Source organism: Ranitomeya variabilis, chromosome 6 (assembly GCF_051348905.1).
Source record: "Ranitomeya variabilis isolate aRanVar5 chromosome 6, aRanVar5.hap1, whole genome shotgun sequence".
Lineage (NCBI taxonomy): Eukaryota > Metazoa > Chordata > Amphibia > Anura > Dendrobatidae > Ranitomeya > Ranitomeya variabilis.
In genome coordinates this window covers 102,967,649-102,990,099 of record NC_135237.1, presented here as the reverse complement: position 1 = coordinate 102,990,099, position 22,451 = coordinate 102,967,649, and the positions used below count along the sequence as shown (strand labels likewise).

The window sequence follows — 22,451 nt, the reverse complement described above, 5'->3', positions numbered from 1 at the left end:
CTTTTATTTTTATTTTGTGACGCACACAACAAATAGGACAAAATAACTGAAAACTTCAGTGTGCACAACTATTCACCCCCCAAAGTCAGTACTTTGTAGAGCCTCCTTTTGTGGCAATTATATCTGCAAGTCACTTTAGATAGGTCTCTAGGAGCTTTCCCCTGGGAGTTTTGCCCATTTTTCAAGGCCAAACTGCACCAGCTCCTTCAAGTTAGATGGTTTCCTCTGGTGAACAGCAATCTTCAAGTCTGACCATAGATTTTCAATTGGATAAAGGTCTGGGCTTTGACTAGGCTACTCCAAAACATTTACACCTGACGCTGCATCCACCATATTTCACTGTGGGGATGGTGTTCTTGGGGTAGTGCTCTAAGTAAGTTTTACCTTGGTGGCTGAAAAGTTCAATTTTGGTCTCATTTGACCACAGCACCTTCCTTCATACATTTTGGGAGTCCCCCACATGTCTTTTTGCAAACTCAAAATGAGCCTTACAATTTTTATGTGTAAGTAAAGGCTTTATTCTGCCCACTCTTTCGTAAAGGCCATCTCTATGGAGTGTACGGCTTATTGTGGTCATATGGACCGATAGTCCGGTCTCTGCTTGGGAACTCTGCATCTCCTCCAGGATTACCTTTGATCTCTGAACTGTCTATCTGATCAATGCTCTCCTTACCTGGGCTCAGGGTTTTGGTCGGTGGCCCTCTCTTGGTAGGTTTGAGGTGGTACTATGTTCTTTCCATTTGATGATATTGGATTTGAAAGTGTTGCGGAGGATCATCAGAGATTGGGATATTTTTAATAACACAACCCTGACTTGTACTTTTCAACAACTTTGTACATGACTTGTTTGGAGATCTCCTTAATCTTCATGGTAGTGTTTAGTTAGTGAAGCCTCTTGCTTAATGGTGTTGTAGCCACTGTGGCCTTTCAGAAAAGGTGTGAATATACTGACAGACCATGGGACACTTAAGGTACCGTCACACTAAGCAACTTTGCAACGAGAACGACAACGATACGTGACGTTGCAGCGTCCTGGATAGCGATCTCGTTGTGTTTGACACGCAACAGCGATCTGGATCCCGCTGTGCCATCGCTGGTCGGAGCTAGAAGTCCAGAACTTTATTTCGCTGCCAGGTCGGTGTGTATCGTCATGTTTGACATCAAAAGCAACGACGCTAACAATGGATGTAATGGAGCTAACAACCAGCGAGAACGAGAAGTGAGTCGCCGTTACGTCACTGGATCGCTCCTGCATCGTTCTGGAGTTGCTGTGTTTGACATCTCTACAGCGACCTAAATAGCGACGCTCTAGCGATCGGCTCGTTGTCTATATCGCTGCAGCGTCGCTGAGTGTGACGGTACCTTTAGATTGCTGACAAGTGGACTTCCTTTCACTAAGCATGTGACTTAAGAAGGTAATTGCTTGCACCAGAAATTTTTAGAAGCAGCTTCATAGTAAAAAGGGTACATACATATGCACATGCCAATTTTAAGTTATTTGAGCCCATACATTTTAATTTATGGCTATAATCTTCTCCCATCAGTTCACCAACTTAGACTATTTAGTGCTGATGCATCACACACAAATCGGATTACAAAAATATTTAAACACAGGATGTAATGTAGCAAAATAGGTAAAAAGCCAACGGCGTGATTTTTTTTTATTTTTTTTAAGCCACTGTATGTTGACTTTTTCTAGAATTCTAAAAAATGTTATTATGCTTTAAATGGAACATCTCAGTAATACTACCCCATGCAAGCAGAGGAAAGGGGACTGTATAACATTATGAAAGATACCTAATATGGTGCCATTCAATGTGCCTTTACCCTGAAATTTGGCTTTTATTAACCCCTTCCCGACATGTGACGGAATAGTACGTCACATGTCGGGACCCCCGCTTTGATGTGCGCTCCGGCGGTGAGCGCACATCAAAGTCGCGACATGTCAGCTGTTTTTTACAGCTGACATGTGCGCGCAATAGCGGCGGGTGAAATCGCGATCACCCGCCGCTATTAACTAGTTAAATGCCGCTGTCAAACGCAGACAGCGGCAATTAACTACCGCATCCGGCCGTGCGGCCGGATATGAGCGCATCGCCGACCCCCGTCACATGATCGGGGGTCGGCGATGCTTGTACATTGTAACCATAGAGGTCCTGGAGACCTCTATGGTTACTGATCGCCGGTGGCTGTGAGCGCCCCCCTGTGGTCGGCGCTCACAGCACACCTGCATTTTAGCTACATAACAGCGATCTGATGATCGCTGTTATGTAGCAGAGCCGATCGGGCTGTGCCTGCTTCTAGCCTCCCATGGAGGCTATAGAAGCATGGTAAAAGTTAAAAAAAAAAAGTAAAAAAAAATGTGAAAAAAATAAAAAAAATATAAAAGTTTAAATCACCCCCCTTTCGCCCCAATCAAAATAAATCAATAAAAAAAACCCCCAACCTACACATATTTGGTATCGCCGCGTTCAGAATCGCCCGATCTATCAATAAAAAAAAAGCATTAACCTGATCGCTAAACGGCGTAATGAGAAAAAAAATCGAAACGCCAGATTTACGTTTTTTTGGTCGCCACGACATTGCATTAAAATGCAATAACGGGCGATCAAAAGAACGTATCTGCACCAAAATGCTATCATTAAAAATGCCAGCTCGGCACGCAAAAAATAAGCCCTCACCTGACCCCAGATCACGAAAAATGGAGACGCTACGAGTATCGGAAAATGGCGCAATTTTGTTTTGTTTTGTTTTTTGCAAAGTTTGGAATTTTTTTTCACCACTTAAGTGAAAAATAACCTAGTCATGTTAGGTGTCTATGAACTCGTACTGACCTGGAGAATCATAATGGCAGGTCAGTTTTAGCATTTAGTGAACCTAGCAAAATAGGCAAGCAAAAAACAAGTGTGGGATTGCACTTTTTTTGCAATTTCACTGCACTTGGAATTTTTTTCCCGTTTTCTAGTACACGACATGGTAAAACCAATGATGTCGTTCAAAAGTACAACTCGTCCCGCAAAAAATAAGCCCTCACATGGCCAAATTGACGGAAAAATAAAAAGGTTATGGCTCTGGGAAGGAGGGGAGCGAAAAACGAAAACGGAAAAAGCTCCGAGGGTGAAGGGGTTAATATGCAAATTAGGTTCACAAGTGCACTCATGGGCGTATCAGTACACTTGCAGTCTATAGCTTTCCTATGCTTCTCCCTGCCAACACGCCCCATTCTTCCTGACTGACATTGGCGGTAGAGGCTCAGCTGCATAACGTCCATTTTGCTCTCTACTGTCCATCAAGAAGAGGGGGGCAGCACGGGCAAGGAGAGGCACAAGGAACCAGAGACTACCATTGCAGTGATATGCCAGCTGTGCACTTGCAGGGCTCATTTTGTTGACAGATTCCTTTTAAAGGGAACCTGTCACCCCGTTTTTTCAGTATGAGATAAAAATACTGTTAAATAGGGCCTGAGCTGTGCGTTACAATAGTGTATTTTGTGTACCCTGATTGCCCACCTATGCTGCCGAAATACCTTACCAAAGTCGCCGTTTTCGCCTGTCAATCAAGTGGTCTGGTCAAATGGGCATGCCCAACTGCCGAATCCACTGCGCAGGTGAAGAAAAAGAGCGCAGCAGAGCACTCCATATGCACACGCGCGGCCTCAGGAAGATGGCCGCCCCCACCGATAACCAAGGGAATAGCGCAGATCGCACTCTTTTTCTTCACCTGCGCAGTGGATTCGGCAGTTGGGCATGCGCAAACCACTACGCCACCAACGGAAAGATAAGCAAGATCTGGGGGAAGAAACGGCTATGTCACCACGCCCATTTGACCAGACCACCTTGATTGACAGGCGAAAACGGCGACTTTGGTGAGGTATTTCGGCAGCATAGGTGGGGAATCAGGGTACACAAAATACACTATTGTAATGCACAGCTCAGGCCCTATTTAACAGTATTTTTATCTCATACTGAAAAAACGGGGTGACCGGTTCCCTTTAAGCATCTCATTGTTTCATTTAAAGGGGATTTGTAATCTCTCCTTACTTATCTGTATTAGTTATTACTCATATTAACCATGAAATAATATGCTGGAGCAGCTTCTTCGAAAAAATTTCCATTTTTTGATTTTTCTTTTGGACCTCCTGGAGCTCAATTGCCAAACTGAGATCTAGGTGCTTCTATTCCCCTTGAAAAATGCATTAAGGCAAGGAAATGATGCTCAGTAGTGTGTGGCCTCCACATACCTGTATGACCTCCCTGCAATGCCTGGGCATGGTCCTGATGAGGTGGCACATGTTCTCCTGAGGGATCTCCTCCCAGACCTTGATTAAAGTATCAGTCAACTGTTGGACAGTCTGTGGTGCAACGTGGTGTTGGTGGATGGAACAAGACATGATGTTCCAGATGTGCTCGATTGGATTCGGGTTTGGAGAACAGGCAGAGCAGTTCATATTATCAATGCCTTCATCATGGAGGAACTGCTGACACACTTCGGCCACATGAGGTCTAGTATTGTCATGCATCAGAAGGAACCCAGAGCCCACTGCATGTTCCTATGGTCTCACAATAGGTCTGAGGATCTCATCCCGGTACCTTTGGCTAGCACATTGCGGGCTGTGCGGTCCTCCAAAAAATGCCTCCCCACACCATTACTGACCCACTGTCAAACTGGTAATTCTATAGGATGTGTAAGCATCAGAACGTTCTCTATGGCATCTCCAGACTCACAGGGCACCATTGTACTGTAGAATCTACCAATCGCCCTGCACGGTATTGGGCTGTAAGCACTACACCCACTCATGGATGTCGGGCCCTCATACCACCCTCATGGAGTCTGTTTCTGACAGTTTGAGGAGATACATGGATGTTAGTGGCCTGCTGGAGGTCATTTTGCATGGCTCTGGCAATGCTCCTCCTGTTCCTCCTTGCACAAAGGAAGAGGTAGCGGTCCTGCTGCTAGGCTGTTGCCCTCCTACACCCCCTCCACGTCTCTTGCTGTAATGTCCTGTTTACTGGTATAGTATCTGCTCCATGCTCTGGACACTGTGCTGACAGACACAACTACCCTTCTTGCCACAGCTCGCATTGATGTGCCATCCTGGATGAGCTGCACTACCTGAGCCACTTACACCGCCTCATGGTACTGTTTAGTACCTCTAAGGATGAGAGCAATGACAAAATGCAAAAGTGACCAAAATAACAGCTAAAAAGGATGAGAATAGAGAAATGGCCTGTTGTCACCCAATGCACAATCACTCCTTTATAGGGGTTGTGTTTTTGCCTATAAATTCTACCTGTCGTCTGTTCTATTTGCACAACAGCAGAAATTGATTCACAATCGGTGTTGCTCCATAACAGGACAGGTATATTTCACAGAAGTGTGATTGACTTCGGGTTACATTGTGTTGTTTAAGGCTGCGTGTCCACGATCAGGATGGCCGGCGGTATCGCCGGAGCGGCGAAGCCCCGCCCCCTTTCTGGACGCGATGATGCCGGATGTGTTAACTGTACACATCCGGGATCATCGCACCCCTCCCATAGGGCCCTGTGTTATGCCTTGCGGGGACGCTGCGTCCCCGCAAGGTGTACGGACATGCTGCGTCCCCGCAAGGTGTACGGACATGCTGCGATCTGAAAAGACGCACAGCATGTCCGGAGTCGCAGGGCCGCCGCGTTCGGGTTTCCATGCATAGTGGACACGGGATTTCAAAAAATCCCCTCCACTATGCTGGAACATCTGGACGCTGCGTGTTTGACGCTGCAGCTTTGCGCAGCGTCAAACAAGCAGCGTTTACTGACCGTGGACACACACCCTTAGAGTCCAATTTATTATTTTAAGCAGTGTATATGATATATGCCTTTTATATTTTTTGAGCTGTGTGTGTGTGTGTGTGTGTGTGTGTGTGTGTGTGTGTGTGTGTGTGTGTGTGTGTGTGTATGTATGTATATATATATATATATATATATATATATATATATATATATATATATATTTATTTTACTGTATCTATGTATATTTATGTGTGTAGGTGTAAATTTAGGCAGTAACAAAGCTTCTGTGTTGTGATGTCTGCTCTTTACATTTTGATTTTGAATCCCAAATTTCTATCTGCTTGTAAACATGTTTTTAAAAAGGAAAGATCCTTTATAAATAGCACAGCATGTGCTCCGTATTTTTCTAATTGTGACATATGTTGTACAGTAAGGCAACTGAAGTAACATATTTGGCCTCGCTGTAATAATTTAATATTCTTGCTAACTTTGCAAGAAAGAGATGACAGTGAATGTGGACAGTGACATCAATTCAAGTTTCAGAAGTTCTCGTTTAGGCTATGTGCACACGTAGGAAATGTGGTGCAGAATTTTCTGCACTAAATCTGCATCTCCTGGCAGAAAACGCAGGTGCAGATTTGATGCAGTTTCTGTGTAGTTTCTGTACAGATTTTACCAGTGCAGATTTTTATCATGGAGGGGTGCAGAAACGCTGCAGAACTGCACAAAAGAAGCGACATGCACTTCTTTGAAATCTGCAGCGTTTCTGCGCAGATTTTTCTGCACCATGTGCACAGCTTTTTTTTTTTCACTTTGATTTACATTGTACTGTAAATCACAGTGCAGTTCTGCAGCAGAAAAATCTGCTGCAGTTCTGCACCAATTCTGCACTAAATCTGCATCGTGTGCACATACCCTAAGGGTTCACTCACACATTCTGGATTTGCTGCGGTTATTTGGTGCGGGTTCCACATCAGGAGCCTATGCAATGTCTAATAGTCTCTGTTCTATTTCATCCCAAATCTGTTGGATGGGGTAGAGGTCAGGACTCTGTTCAGGACAGACACATTTTTCCACACTAAACTCGCCCAACCATGCCTTTATGGACCATTGCTTTGTGCACTTGTGGACAAAAAAGAGCCTCCCCCAAACTGTTCCCCGCATCAAAAAGTTGGAAGTATACAATTATCCAAAATCTGGTATGCTGATGTGATTTCCTTTCACTGGCAGTGAGGTGCCAAGGCTGACCCCTGAAAACCTATTCTCTACTGTGGGGAAAAAATGGCAAAGTTTCAGAGTTTTCCCATTTTGCTCCCCACTAAAAAAATAAAATAAACCTGATTATAGAAACACGATGATGATGATAATAATAAGAAAAACACAAAGTCCGAAAATAACTACATCCTAAATGGGTAAGGTAAAGGATTGCCTCTACGAGGACAACCAGAGCATATGTGATATCTCTGTACATGTTGGGCATGAGATTTGCTGCAAAGCTGGCAAGTCTCCTCTTATGGTGCATGTGGCGTTATCTATAGCATTACAGAATGCTGTTGATAAGACCCTGATGCTGGTGGCCTTAGCTCATATACGATTTTTGGGGTGACAGATTCCCTTTAATATGTAAATGAGTTGTTAAGATCTATGGGCCGGACATAGATCTCCCAGAGAATCTGCCTCCAGAGCTTATTTTATATATAAGGGGGCATTACCAATATGTGACATGTAATGACTGACGGTCTGCTCTCCTGATCTACATGTCGGACACTGGTATCATCCCCTTTAATTTTAAATGATTTCTTTTAGAGGCAGATTCTCAGAGAGATCTATGTCCGGCCCATAGATCTTAACATCTAATTTACATATAAGAAAAACATGGATTTCTCTGGAATAAGACATCGGATCGCAGATATTAAGGTATCACTTTCTTCAGTTTTCTATGACCTGTTGCCCATTTAGACAGCGTACGCTACTGACGGATTCCCTTTAACCATATTTAATAAGAATAAGAACATTAAGAAAGATCTTGAGACTGTGTAGATGAAGTGCGTTACACACCCCGCCCTGCTGAGACACTTTCAGATTAATTATGACTGGTAAAGAACTGAACTTGTTTGTGTCTTTCTTAGGGAGAAGGTGGACAGGTTGTGCTTTGGAATCAGCCGGACCCAGTGGGAGACGTGCAGCTGCCAAGGTAATGTTACTAGACAAATCTAAAATAAAATGAATATAGTACCGTACATCTGTAAAAAGTATCATTCCTGGCTACTGGAGACTTTTCAGGGTGTTCAGTAACATCTGTATCAATTACCCAGAGGGAATGTCATGAGATTACACATTGCTCTGTGGTGCAGAGTATTCATAATTTGCATGGTTATTGCTGATGTATCTAAATATTCGCAAGAAAAAAAAGTTATATACATTTAGTTTATTTTTCCATTATAATTATTTTTTTTTAACGTTTGATAGAGATACTCCTCAGTGTGCACAATTAATGTGATATATATTTAAATAAAAATAGCATTTTATTTGATATTATTTTTTAGCAGACTTTTTCTTTATTATCATCATCGTTAATATTATTATTACATCAGCAAAAGTGTAATGATTTATTGTTATTTTTTGGAGCCATCTTCAAAAAAAATGAACCATTAAAGGGAGCATGTTAGGTCTGATAATGCTATTAATGTGCAGATGTAGGGTTAATCTGCATGTAAATAGCATTATGAAGGTGCCCAGCTGCAAGACTGAAAGTGCGGAGATAATAAGCTTTATTTCCCTCTGCAGCTGCCAATTTTCAGGCATACAGGTGTGCCTGGAGCAATTATAGTGCATCAGTGTGAAACCGGCTGTTAGTTAGTGCCGGGGCGTGCTTACAGCCGCAAATCTCAGTGATATGAGCGGTGACTGTAATCCCTCTGGGCACGCCTGCATGACTGAAAGCCGGAGGCTCCCAGGAGAAATAAAGTTAATTTTCTTCTGGTTGCTGCACTTTCAGTACTGCAGCCACGCACTTTCATAACACTATTAACCTGCAAATGAACCCTATATCTGCAGGTTAATAGCTTTGTTAAATCTGACAGGTTCTCGTTTGAAGTGAAGCTTTTCAATAGTTATCCAAATGCACCTTTTTTATATAAATAAAGCCTAAAAAGCTTTTCCTATACCTATAAGTAATAAATCTATATTTGATGGTGGCTTCACTGCTGGGACCCCCACTGACCCCGAGGTCAGGAGCCCTGTGCGAATACATCTGCTACCTTGACATGTTAAATAATGGATTTGTGAGGGTTTCAAGTTAGGATTTGCAGAGAATCTCTCAAAGAATAATATCCAAAGCAATTAAGTAATGGCAGCAGAGGGTGTAAAAATTCTAAAATGTTACTTTTAATACAGTGCCTACAAGTAGTATTCAACCCCCTGCAGATTTAGCAGGTTTAATAAGATGCAAATAAGTTAGAGCCTTCAAACTTCAAACAAGAGCAGGATTTATTAACAGATGCATAAATCTTACAAACCAAAATGTTTTGTTGCTCAGTTAAATTTTTATAAATTTTAAACATAAAAGTGTGGGTCAATTATTATTCAACCCCTAGGTTTAATATTTTGTGGAATAACCTTTGTTTGCAATTACAGCTAATAATCGTCTTTTATAAGACCTGATCAGGCCGGCACAGGTCTCTGGAGTTATTTTGGCCCACTCCTCCATGCAGATCTTCTCCAAGTTATCTAGGTTCTTTGGGTGTCTCATGTGGACTTTAATCTTGAGCTCCTTCCACAAGTTTTCAATTGGGTTAAGGTCAGGAGACTGACTCGGCCACTGCAACACCTTGATTTTTTGCCTCCTGAACAAGGCCTTGGTTTTCTTGGCTGTGTGCTTTGGGTCGTTGTCTTGTTGGAAGATGAAATGACGACCCATCTTAAGATCCTTGATGGAGGAGCGGAGGTTCTTGGCCAAAATCTCCAGGTAGGCCGTGCTATCCATCTTCCCATGGATGCGCACCAGATGGCCAGGCCCCTTGGCTGAGAAACAGCCCCACAGCATGATGCTGCCACCACCATGCTTGACTGTAGGGATCGTATTCTTGGGGTCGTATGCAGTGCCATCCAGTCTCCAAACATCACGTGTGTGGTTGGCACCAAAGATCTCGATCTTGGTCTCATCAGACCAGAGAACCTGGAACCAGTCAGTCTCAGAGTCCTCCAAGTGATCATGAGCAAACTGTAGACGAGCCTTGACATGACGCTTTGAAAGTAATGGTACCTTACGAGCTCGTCTGGAATGGAGACCATTGCGGTGGAGTACGTTACTTATGGTATTGACTGAACCCAATGTCCCCACAGCCATGAGATCTTCCCGGAGCTCCTTCCTTGTTGTCCTTGGGTTAGCCTTGCCTCTTCGGACAAGCCTGGCCTCTGCACGGGAGGAAACTTTCAAAGGCTGTCCAGGCCGTGGAAGGCTAACAGTAGTTCCATAAGCCTTCCACTTCCGGATGATGCCGCCAACAGTGGAGACAGGTAGGCCCAACTCCTTGGAAAGGGTTTTGTACCCCTTGCCAGCCTTGTGACCCTCCACGATCTTGTCTCTGATGGCCTTGGAATGCTCCTTTGTCTTTCCCATGTTGACCATGTATGAGTGCTGTTCACAAGTTTGGGGAGGGTCTTAAATAGTCAGAAAAGGCTGGAAAAAGAGATAATTAATCCAAACATGTGAAGCTCATTGTTCTTTGTGCCTGAACTACTTCTTAATACTTTAGGGGAACCAAACAGAATTCTGGTGGGTTGAGGGGTTGAATAATAAATGACCCTCTGAAATAACTTTTCACAATTTAAAAAAAAAATAAACAAAGAAATAACATTCTTTTTCGCTGCAGTGCATTTCACACTTCCAGGCTGATCTACAGTCCAAATGTCACAATGCCAAGTTAATTCCAAATGTGTAAACCTGCTAAATCTGCAGGGGGTTGAATACTACTTGTAGGCACTGTAGGTAATTTTAAATTAATATATAACATTTAATACCAACAGTATAATATAGAGAAAAGAAAACTCTGCAAATTTCCCATCAAAAGGGGTTACGCTGTTGTGAGATAGAACAAGCTTCTCTTCAAAGCCGAGGGAAGACCAACTAAATAGAATTAATATGGAGGAATATTAAGGATTATTAAGAATTCTAGGTCCTCTACTATAGGAATCTTGATTCAGCTCCAGTATCTAGTATGTCTGGATTAAACCCAGTGAGGAGTATACAAGACTGGGGTGAGCAAGATATCACAAATGAGGAGCACATTTGGGGGAAATGAATAATACAGATGACAATGGTCACAGAGTTCCCCAAATGTACTCAAAACGTCCTTACATTAGAATGCGCATACCCACCATGGTGGGTTAGTAAGTGTGAAAAAGAACGTTCTCGCCAATTCAGGAGTCGGTCATCAGTGGTCTGGCTTTGGGGGTATAGCAGGTCATCCTGTGTAGATGTCCAGGGAAGAGGAGCAGAAATGGACCCTATAAAGCCCCATATTGGCTGTAATATCCTAGTACCCCTTTAGCTCCCTCCATAACAAGGGTAGTCCGCAGCTAGCCCTATTATATGTGCCTTGCACTCTCCCTAGACGCTTCCCATGTGTCCCGACATTTTTCTTCAATAAAGAGACTTCAGGGGACCACTACACATGGCGAAGGAGGAATCTATAGTAACTAGGTCATTTAGTTGGAGCTACTCCTGTGTTTGCTGTCTTTTCAACAAAGCAAAGCGTTTCACATTAACTACATGGTACTTCCAGCAAGTTCTCAGAGGTAAAATATTTGTTTTGCTGCTCATTTTTCTTCAGAACAATATCCAAAAATGTTCTTATGTAATCTTTAAGTGAAACTGACAGCTAATACATGCTGCCCAATCCGTGCTTTCTAGTTGGACATGCAGGTCCCTGGTGGCTTCTTCCCGCCCGCTGTCCTGAAATGACAGCTTCTGCCTATACGTGCATGTAGGTAGAGACCTGTCAGTCCAGGGCAGCGGGCGGGGACAAGCTGCTGGCTATTAAAGTATTTCTTCTTCTGAATCCCTGCAGCGGTTCAGTGTTAAACATACCTGGCTAAGTTCACACAGTCAGTGCCTGATACCTGCTGCCCATGGATTGGGCAGACAGATTCTCTTTAAATTCTTTGGGATGAAATAAGCCATAGATCCTCACCCCATTACCCCGAGGAGGCAGTCTCTGTACATTAGGTTCTGATAGTGTAGATATGTGACGTGTTGGTGTTTGCTGCTACCTGTGATTGGTCATGTCTAGTTAAATGCCTGTCCTGGCTAGAAGACGAAGCACAGAACGTGGCCTCCCACCCAGCGAGTCTTAAAAGAGGAGCCATGTTGGTCGGTAAAATATGTTGTTTTTCCAGAACCTGTGGTTTTTTATTTATTTAAATAAAGAGTGGAGAAGACTTTGAAATCACTGTTCTTCATGCAGTGATTAAGCTTTACTTCTATGATTGTTCTGTTTTCTAAGCCTGGACTAATAGATTCACGGTTATCACTACTACAAATAATTTAAGGAGGTGTCCCTGATGAATAACCTTAGAGTGCTGCATAAAAAAGACCGTATTCTTACCTCCTGGACCAGTCCTTTTGTCCTTTTTGTCCTTAGCTTCTAAGGACCCACTGTTTAGCTACATGCAAATATTACATTACCCCCATTCCCAGATTGACCTCTGCTTCCGTATAATAATAAGCTAGGTAGTTTGTTGAATGAATGATGAGATACTGTATTCATCTGTTCATGATGAATCGAATGTATTGCGCCAACTACTACTCATGTTGAGGGGTAAGTGGCTTATTCCGGCATCACGGCCCACCGGGGGATTTACCGGTTCTCCTGTGGGCCAGTCTGTGCCTTCCCTGGGGCCATTAATAAGAGGTTGTCTAGTACTTAGAACTTCTCCCAATCAAATTTTAAATAGTAATTCCCTTTATTTTCTGTAGTTGCTCTGTGTGCAGCTGTCTTGTAGCCGCCTTATACCTTTCTGGAGAGAAAACTGATTACACATTTGTATTTTTTTTAAGAGGAGCCCACATCTTCATGTCTGTGGAAATAGTTTTGAAGGATCTTTACAGGTAGCCACTTGTAGTTTCTTTGATACTATTTTCACTTCAAAGCCTTGTAGTGTACCGAAGCGACAGCTCTTGAGAACATTACATTCCTTCATAGTCAAAGAAGTCAATGTCTGCTTCTTATCAGTCTGCTATCTGATTTTTCCCTTTATACTTGTTAGCATACTTTTACATCTTTTTGATATAAGAATACATATGTGAGGTCAGTAGTGTAAGTCTTAACTCGAGTCCTGGAAATATGTTAGAATTAAGCTTATTCCTATTGAAAAAAATATATGTATGTTCTCATTTGATTATTATCTATTAGGTTGGGTGACATATTCTACAGGACTGTGCTGTTTACTTCACATCAAACACAAGTTTGTACCAGATCTTTGTAAGTGTAAGTCTCCCCTATAGTAATAACAAGCCCCAGAGAAATGTCCACTCTAACACCCTTTATTTTTAATACTTATGTTTTCCAATTTTTAATTGAAGCCTACATTCGCTGAATTTATGGCTCTTGTAGACAAGTCAATAATTTAGGAACGAGCACTTATGAAAACACTTGTTCCCCGACTATTGTCCCCTTCTATGCAGTCAGGCCAACAATCACTCAAAAATGGGCATTATGTTCATTGGGTGTAATAATATTTAAGCAAGCTTAAAAATAATAATCATTATGGGCAGGACATCACCAAATGTAAATAGGTATAAGATTTTATGGGCACAGAACAAACATACTGAGGATCGTTCTGTGTGCAACCCTCCTGAACGGTATGTGGCTGATTTATGATTGTTTAACGGCATGGATAATCCTGTCTATGTGGGTCATTAGCTTAGGATTGGAAGCCAACTTCCATTACTAGTTTTATGGGTGCAGTCTCCTTGACCAGCTAGTTCACAGTCCATTATGTGAATGACTGTGTCCACAAGAGTCTATTAGGAACTTAGATTTGGGTGACCAATAAGACAGATAGTGGTATAGTTTACGGTAATTGATGGATAGAGACAGGAAGACATAATTTGGTGTAAAAGGGACATTATTTTCTCACTAAACTAAAGGCTCGCACACATATAAGGTTACAATTGGCCAACCAGTTAATATATATGGGTAGATTGCATGGCTTTGTGCTTGATTCTAGGCTCAGAGTGTGGGTAAAACACTCAACTCAATAATTAGGAGAGGTGACCACATATTTATGGCCAAGTACTGTATGTAGGATTGATATGTAACATTTGTAAGTAAGAAGAGGTTATAAAAATGTAAAAAACAAAAACAAAATCAATACAATTAGTAGGGCTATGTAATGAAAACCACACGCTGGTTTACTGATCGACATGGGTCCAACTTCTCTAACCCCCAAATACCCTAGGGAAGCCATGTTTAAGCAATACATTTCCAGCAACTGATGCAAATAACTAGCGATTATTGAAATGCATGGGCGCCTTTGACCTGGATGGATGCTCTCGGTCCACCTTAGTAGGAGTGGTGTGCCCTACGTGGGCATATAGGCGGGAATTGATGTTGTGAGACAACCCCTTTAGAGTAAAACGAAGGAAAAAAAAGATATATATGAAACTCAATTCCTAAAGGCAAGTCAGTCATGTAATGAAAGAATGAGATTGATATTAAATAGCTGAGAAAATAATGTTGTTTTAGGGCCTGTGCTTTATAAAATGACGTTTTTCTGTCCTATTTAATTATGTTCCAGTGAGTTTTTTTCACAATGTTATATTCATTTGCAAATACTTTACACAGACGCCTAACAGTTTTCCTACCAAGATTGATTAGTAATGAGTAGTGTCAAAAGCTTTGTAGAATGTGGAATATTTTTGTAATATTACCCTATCATCAAGCTGTGAGACGTTTTGTGAGGAAAGGATAAAATTGTTCAGCTCTTTAGTGATTCGCCTTAAAGATACATCCATCCTAATTTTTTTATATCTGTAGTTGGAACTTTGCAATAAAAATGACTTTCAAGTGAATTGATACGGTTAGGCCTTGTTCACATGTTCATTATTTGGTCAGTATATTACCTCAGTTGTAAGCCAAAACCAGGAGTGGGTGATAAATACAGAAGTGGTGACGTGTTTCTATTAGGCCATGTTCACACTTTGCGGCGTCCCTCTGCGGGTTCTCCCGCAGCGGAATTGATAAATCTGCAGGGCAAAACTGCTGCGGTTATCCCTGCAGATTTATCGCGGTTTGTTTTGCGATTTCCGCTGCGGGATTACTCCTGTACTATTGATGCTGCATATGCAGAAATATGCAGCATCAATAGTAATGTTAAAAATAATAAAAATTGGTTATACTCACCCTCCGATGTCCGGATCTCCTCGGCGCTGCACCCGGCGCTCCGGTTCCAAAGATGCTGTGCGAGAAGGACCTTCGTGACGTCACGGTCATGTGACCGCGGCGTCATCACGGTCATGTGACCGCGACGTCACCGCAGGTCCTGTTCGCACAGCAACTCTGACCGGCCGGCCGCGTGCAGCGCTGAGAGGTGAGTATAACATGATTTTTTATTTTATTCTTTTTTTTTTACCCCAAACATGGTTCCCAGGGCCTGGAGAAGAGTCTCCTCTCCTCCACCCCGGGTACCACCCACACATTAACCGCTTACTTCCCGCAACGTGGGCACAGCCCCATGCGGGAAGTAAGCGGTTCAATGCATTCCTATGGGTGCAGAATCGCAGCGATTCTGCACAAAGAAGTGACATGCTGCGGGTTTTAAACCGCTGCGTTTCTGCGCGGTTTTTCCCGCAGCATGTGCACAGCGGTTTGCGGTTTCCATAGGGTTTACATGTAAATGGAAATGCTATGGAAACTGCTGCGGACCCGCAGCATCAAAATCGCCGCGGTTCCGCGGTAAAAACCGCAAAGTGTGAACATGGCCTTATACTTTTCCTCTGATTGTTCCACTCCTGGTTTTGGCTTACAGATACTGAGGTAAAAAAATCTGCAAATATTCAGCATGTGCATGTAGCCTTATATGGTACTTTATGTCTGAGTGCCTACCTACTCCACCAACAAAGCACCATCTAGAGACTCCTATACAGTCTCAAGATGAATAAATCGCTGCACATACAGTTTAATATACGTAACCTTCCTCCCCCTTCACCAAGTATGTGCGATCATGACACTGTCCTGTTAGTAACCTTAGGAAATGTGCACACTTTGCAGATTTGCCAGTGGAATTTTCTGCGCAGATTCTGCATCTCTTGGCAGAAAACGCAGGTAAAAATCCACGCAGATTTGATGCGTTTTTGATGCGGATTTTCATGCGGATTTGTATGCTAAATAAAGATTTATTATTTGACAAAAAAAAAAAGAATTGTGATGTAATGTCTTGTCCAACCTCTTCATTTACATACTCCATTGAAGAATAATGTTTACACCCACAGAAAGATAGATAATAGATAGATAGATGATAGATAGATAATAGATAGATATATCTATAGATAGATGGATAGATAGATAATACCAAGCCCGATGTTTAGTAAAGATAATAGATAGATATACAGTATCTATAGATAGATAATACCAAGCCCGATGTTTAGTAATAAACATAATAAAATGGTACATAAAGAGTTAAATAAAAGTGTGACCCCGGCCTTATATGCAGTATCTGTTTAATTAAAAAGAAGTTTTAAAAAAAATGGCATGGGTTCCCGCTCAATTTTCTGCGCCAGAGAGGGAAAGCCAGCGACTGGGGGCCGATGTTTATAGCCCAGGAAGGGGCTGTGGATCTTCCCAGTCTATGAATATCAGCCCGCAGCTGTATATTTAGCATTTACTGGCTATTAAAATAGGGGACCCCACAAAAAAATGACGTGGGTCCCCCTATAATTTATAGCCAGAAAAGGCTATGCAGACAGCTGTAGGTTGAGATACATAGCCTAGGAAGGGGCCATGGATATTTCTGCCCCCCAGCTACAAACACCAGCACACAGCCGCCCCAGAAATGGTGCATCTGTAAGATGCGCCAATTCTGGCTCTTAGCCTCTCTCTTCCCACTGCCCTGTAGCGGTGGCATATGGGGTAATAGTTGGGGGTTGATGCCACCATTGTATTGCAAGGTGACATCAAGCCGGCTTAGTAATGGAGAGGCGTCAATAAGATACCTATACATTACTAATCCTACAGTTGTTAAAGGATTAAATAAACAGACAGCCAGAATAAAGTATTTTAATGAAATAAAACTTTATTGTTAAGCCCAATTCCATGCGATGCCCTCGATCTCCTGTAAAAAAGAAAAAATAATAAACCAACACAAATACTCCCTGGTCCGACGCAGTCCATTTAATAATGACTGTCCCACGACGATCTCCCCTATAGAGCTGTCACATCAGGAGATTTGACCACTCTACAGGTCCTCCAGTGACACATTGATAGGAGATAATGGTTCCTGCGGTGTTATCACTGAGGGTTCATTGAGTTCAGGCTCTCACTTTACGGCACTGCTGCGTGAGAATTTTCCCACGCAGCGGTGCCGCACGTGACAGTATGAACTCTGCTGAACTCGGCGGAGGGATACAGTGCGGAGGATTACCTCCTGTCACTGTATCACCGGAGCCCCTGGAGAGCAGTCACATCTGCTGATGTGACAGCTCTCCACGGGAGATCGTCGTGGGACACTCGTTATTAAATGGATTACATCGGACCAGGGAGTATACTATTGGTTTATTATTTATTTATTTTTTTTACAGGTGATCGAGCGCTTCGGGGACTAGGTGATTGATGAGTATATTCTGTATGTTCTATGTACTGTATGTCTGTATGTGTGTATGTCTTTTTGATTTTTACACAGTAGCCGATGATGGGACTACTGCTGTCCCATCATCCAGCTAGCTATCACTGTAGCAGGCACAGCTGGATGGGACTAGTAATCCCATCGGACGATGCCTGCCTACACACACACACACACACACACACACACACACACACACACACACACACACACACACACACACACACACACACACACACACAGATACACACAAGGATACACACAAGCACCCGCACACAGATACGCACATCTTCTCCGCACACACACACACAGTCTCCGCCACACACTCTTCCTCCTCCTGATCTGCAGCGTTTCTCGCACCCAACTCTGCAGCAAAACTGTAGATCTTTTTAAACCTGCGGTTTTGCTGCAGGTTTGCCTGACACAATGGAAGTCAATGGGTGCAGAAACGCTGCAGATCCGCAAAAAGAATTGACATGCTGCTGAAAATAAAGCGCTGCAAATCCGCACGTTTTTTTCCCGCAGCATGTGCACAACAGTTGTCAATTTCCCATTGACTAACATTGCTTGTGCACTACACTGTGGATTTGATGCAATTCCGTGCGTCCAAAAATGCTGCGTAAACACATCAAAATCTGCAACGTGTGCACGAAGCAAACTGATGCTGACACATGCTGTTGCCATGTACTGTAGGACAGCAATGAGTCATATAATGTATGCATGCAGTGTCATGTAAACCTAGCATTCAGGAACGCCCAGCTCTATCCCCTATTGCTAAGGTCGCAAGATGATTACTTGTTTTTTGTGGAATCTGCAAGATGTTCTCTCTGCTGTTTCTCCCTGTGTACCTTCCCAGGCACTTAAACTTGCCAGTGATCACAGGCCATGCCTACCATGACATCATCATTCAGAGTTCCCTGCAGAGCTGCTGGCTGACTTGTTCAAAGCACAGAACACAAAGATTTCTTGTCTGTGCTTTGGACTGTTCAGCCAGCAGCGCTGCAGTGTCCTCTGAAAAGTGATGTCATGGGGAGGCTTGGCCCGTGATGGACTGTGTGAAGGAGCTGAAGGTTACATCGCCAGTAGTGATGAGCGAAAGTGCTCGGATAACGTGTTATCCAAGCATGTTCTGGTGTTATCTGAGTATCTTGGACATGCTCAGATAATATGTTTGAGACCCCGTGGTTGCATGATTTGCGGCTGTTAGATAGCCTCAATGAGATTGCCTAACAAACAGGTAATCTCCTTATATAACACTAATAGGAGAACCATGAGTCAAAAAAGTTGCCAAGAATAGTTAGAGCAAAAGTACAAATTTATTAAAGATACAATCAATATCAGGATAAAATATTACCAGTTACAGAAAAGTGACTAAATCCGTGGATACAGTGGTGAACTGAGAACACCAGGACGAGACATGGAAGTCCTAAGGTATATGAATATATAATACATATGCTGTTACAATCGTGTGCACTGAAGGCTAACTGCCAAAAGCAGGCAGCCCAGCAAAGAAATGTGATGGTAACATAAGGTGCAAACGTACTAAAACAATTAACCGGGAGCTACAGCACACACAAAATAAGTAAAGCAGTTAGTTACCCATGTGGGATGGTGTGGAGGTCCCGTCCGGCGCCCAGTCACATACCCCAACGCGCGTTTGAACGTTGCCGCTTCCTCAGGGGGCGTGGAGGGGCCCCCTGAGGAAGCGGCAACGTTCAAACGCGAAACGCGAAACCTCCACACCATCCCACATGGGTAACTAACTGCTTTACTTATTTTGTGTGTGCTGTAGCTCCCGGTTAATTGTTTTAGTACGTTTGCACCTTATGTTACCATCACATTTCTTTGCTGGGCTGCCTGCTTTTGGCAGTTAGCCTTCAGTGCACACGATTGTAACAGCATATGTATTATATATTCATATACCTTAGGACTTCCATGTCTCGTCCTGGTGTTCTCAGTTCACCACTGTATCCACGGATTTAGTCACTTTTCTGTAACTGGTAATATTTTATCCTGATATTGATTGTATCTTTAATAAATTTGTACTTTTGCTCTAACTATTCTTGGCAACTTTTTTGACTCCTGGTTCTCCTATTAGTGTTATATCTATGGTTGAGTCGCCATTTTTTGGTAATACAATACACGGCTGATGTTCCTGTATGTGAATCTCCTTATATGTTGCTGCTGTCTAACAGCCGGAAACATGCAGCCGCAGGCATGTGAACATATTATCTGAGCACGCCCAATATACTCAGACAAAGTACGCCTGCGCTGGAGCCGCAGTGTGAAGACCAGAAGAGGACGTCATCTGATGAAGATGGGAGGCCCTGGACCGCGACACCCATCGGACCGGACCGGGACCGCCCCTGGGTGAGTATAATATAACCTCTTTTTCTCATCTTTTAGAATGCTGTAGATAAGCCCCTGATGTTGGTGGGCTTACCTCACCCTCGATTTTGGGGGTGACAGGTTCCCTTTAACAGTAAGTAAATGTATTATTTTTTTTCATTTCTGATAGCCATTACAATGATTTACTGATCCATGTTCCCAGAAAACCCCTTTTTACCTCCACAAATCAGTACAGTACACACAAAGCTAGCTGGATCAAAATTGAAAAGTAGTCTGGATAAAAATGGATTTCTAAGTTTAAGTCTTAAAATGACAAATCCTGATTACTTACATTGTTGGACCCCAATATTTTTACTTCTATGTTTATTTTACGTGAACATTTTTAACGTCAAGCTATTAATAAGTTTTAGTTTCCCTAAAGAAATTCTCAATTATAGCAGCATGGTGTCGTACTGGATAGCTCTGGAGTCCTGGGTTAGAATCTGAGCCACGTCAACATCTGTATGGCGGTTATATTCGGCATTTTTTTGATTACCTTCCAAATGCCAAAAACACCCTTTGGTTATTTGGCTGCTTATTATATTTGGCCTTAAAAATTAGGCTGTGGGCCACATTTGGGATGTGAAGAATGACAACTTCGGTACAGCTTGACATTACAGCCTGAGTGAATAAATAAGTGATATCCTCCTTTGTTCATAGTTGCTGCCCAGTTTATACTAATTTCATTAAAGGATATGTAGCATTTTAAAGAAAAAAAGCTTCTCACTTGTCAGAAGTTTTGATCAGTGGAGGGTCAAAGTGCTAAGATCCCCAATAATCACTAAAAAAAAGGGGAAAATCAGTACACCTTTAGGAGACCCACCTCTGGGAACTATACTGCATTTCGAATTGGATGTATTTGCTAATACTATTATTATTACACCTACTACATATTGTGATAGGATCTTGGAGATGGGAATATTGCTTTAAGGCCACCATATACTTTAGAGTAAACACAGCCGAACCCACAAAAATCAGCAGAATTAAAAAATTGCAGATTGCGTCTCTCACTTGACAGATGATGTAGGGGAAGAGAAGGATCCAGCTTGGTAAATTTCGTTGGTTGATCCTTACGATCTCCCTGGAAGTAAGCAGCTGCCAGACTCTCTCACAGAATACTGGAGCGTTCCTGTCTATGGGGGCGTTGAAACATATCTCTCAGCCGTCTAATGTGTATTGGGGCCTATAATCCTTTCTTGAGCCACACAGTATCTGCAGTCTCTGTTATCCAGAGTTCTTCATGGGACTTGTCGAGAGTTGTGTTGACTGTAGAAATCCCGCGGTAAGCACTCTTTTCCCCGAAATTTGTTGGGCGAGGTTCTGAACATAAGCTCGAGAGTAGAAAAGCGGGAAATTATCTTTTTTTTCTTTTTTTTGTTTTGTAGCTCTTTGCAAACATGCCTCACGCCCGTCTAATAAAGCATTGCTTCTAACTATTGGACATCTGTTTAGCTACGAACCAGTTTGTCATTTGAACAACAGTGTTTTTAGGTAGAAATTGAAGGAGCCAAACACATAAATAAACATATTCATCTGGAATCGGGAAATCTGTTAATTCCACTCATGTACCAGTTGTTAACTGGCCTCACATATGACTGATGTCGGTATAGTTTTATCTCTATGTGCTTAGCCAGAATATTGCAAGTGTCTGAGAAGAAACAGTTAACTCATTTTCTTACTGTTTTTCTCCAGCAAAAAAAGCAAGAAATATACATTTGGAAGCAAAAGGCATACTTGTAATATCATCAAAGTTTGGATTGTTCTTTCCATATGATTAGAGTTTCTTAAAGCTGAAAAATGTGTTCTGCTTTGCAACAAACAGATGCTGCTCTAACAATGCAATACATTATGTACCAAAAATGATCTCTGTTTTAATCATAGATGCTGATTTAATGAGATAAGACTCGCTTACATCAAAAATGGATTTTGGATGTGATTTTAGTTTCGGTATATTTCCTCTACATAATTAATAGAAATATGGCACAAGCAGGCTGGAAAGTGCATTGTTGTATTATTTTTGTTCTGCGGTGGATTTAAGATATTCTCGGCTTGTTTACAGCAGCGTTACATCTTGTGGCTCGTATAACCCCCAAAATGTGATAGTTAAGTAAATTACTAAGCACAGTGTTGCCCTCTTTTAATTTTTATTCACCCTTACATTCATCTATTTAAAGGGGTTATCCAAGACTTTTTATTTATGTACCTAAAACGTATAGGGGATGTTAGTTGGTAACAGAGGCATCTACCTGCCTGTTGTACCCGGCGCTGGCTCAGAGCCATCACTGACCGCCCCTGCCGGCGAATCGGATGCTTTGTGTCAAGTGACTGCTGATGTCATGCCGATTGGCAGTTAGGCAGCAAGAAGCCTGCTGTCAATCACCATGAAGTCGGCAGTTACGGCCCATTCAACAGAGCAGAGGGAAGAGCAGCCTGTGTTCTGTCAACATGACGTCA

General features: G+C 42.5%; 1 protein-coding gene across 1 annotated transcript in view; it reads left to right on the top strand.

The window, feature by feature from the left end:
• TBC1D5 (TBC1 domain family member 5) overlaps window positions 1-22,451 on the top strand; it is a 745,630-nt gene that overhangs the window by 41,388 nt on the left and 681,791 nt on the right. The window contains exon 2 of the mRNA XM_077268870.1: window positions 7,898-7,962. The gene's annotated coding sequence lies outside the window, so the exon portion shown is untranslated. The remainder of the gene's footprint in view (window positions 1-7,897; window positions 7,963-22,451) is intronic.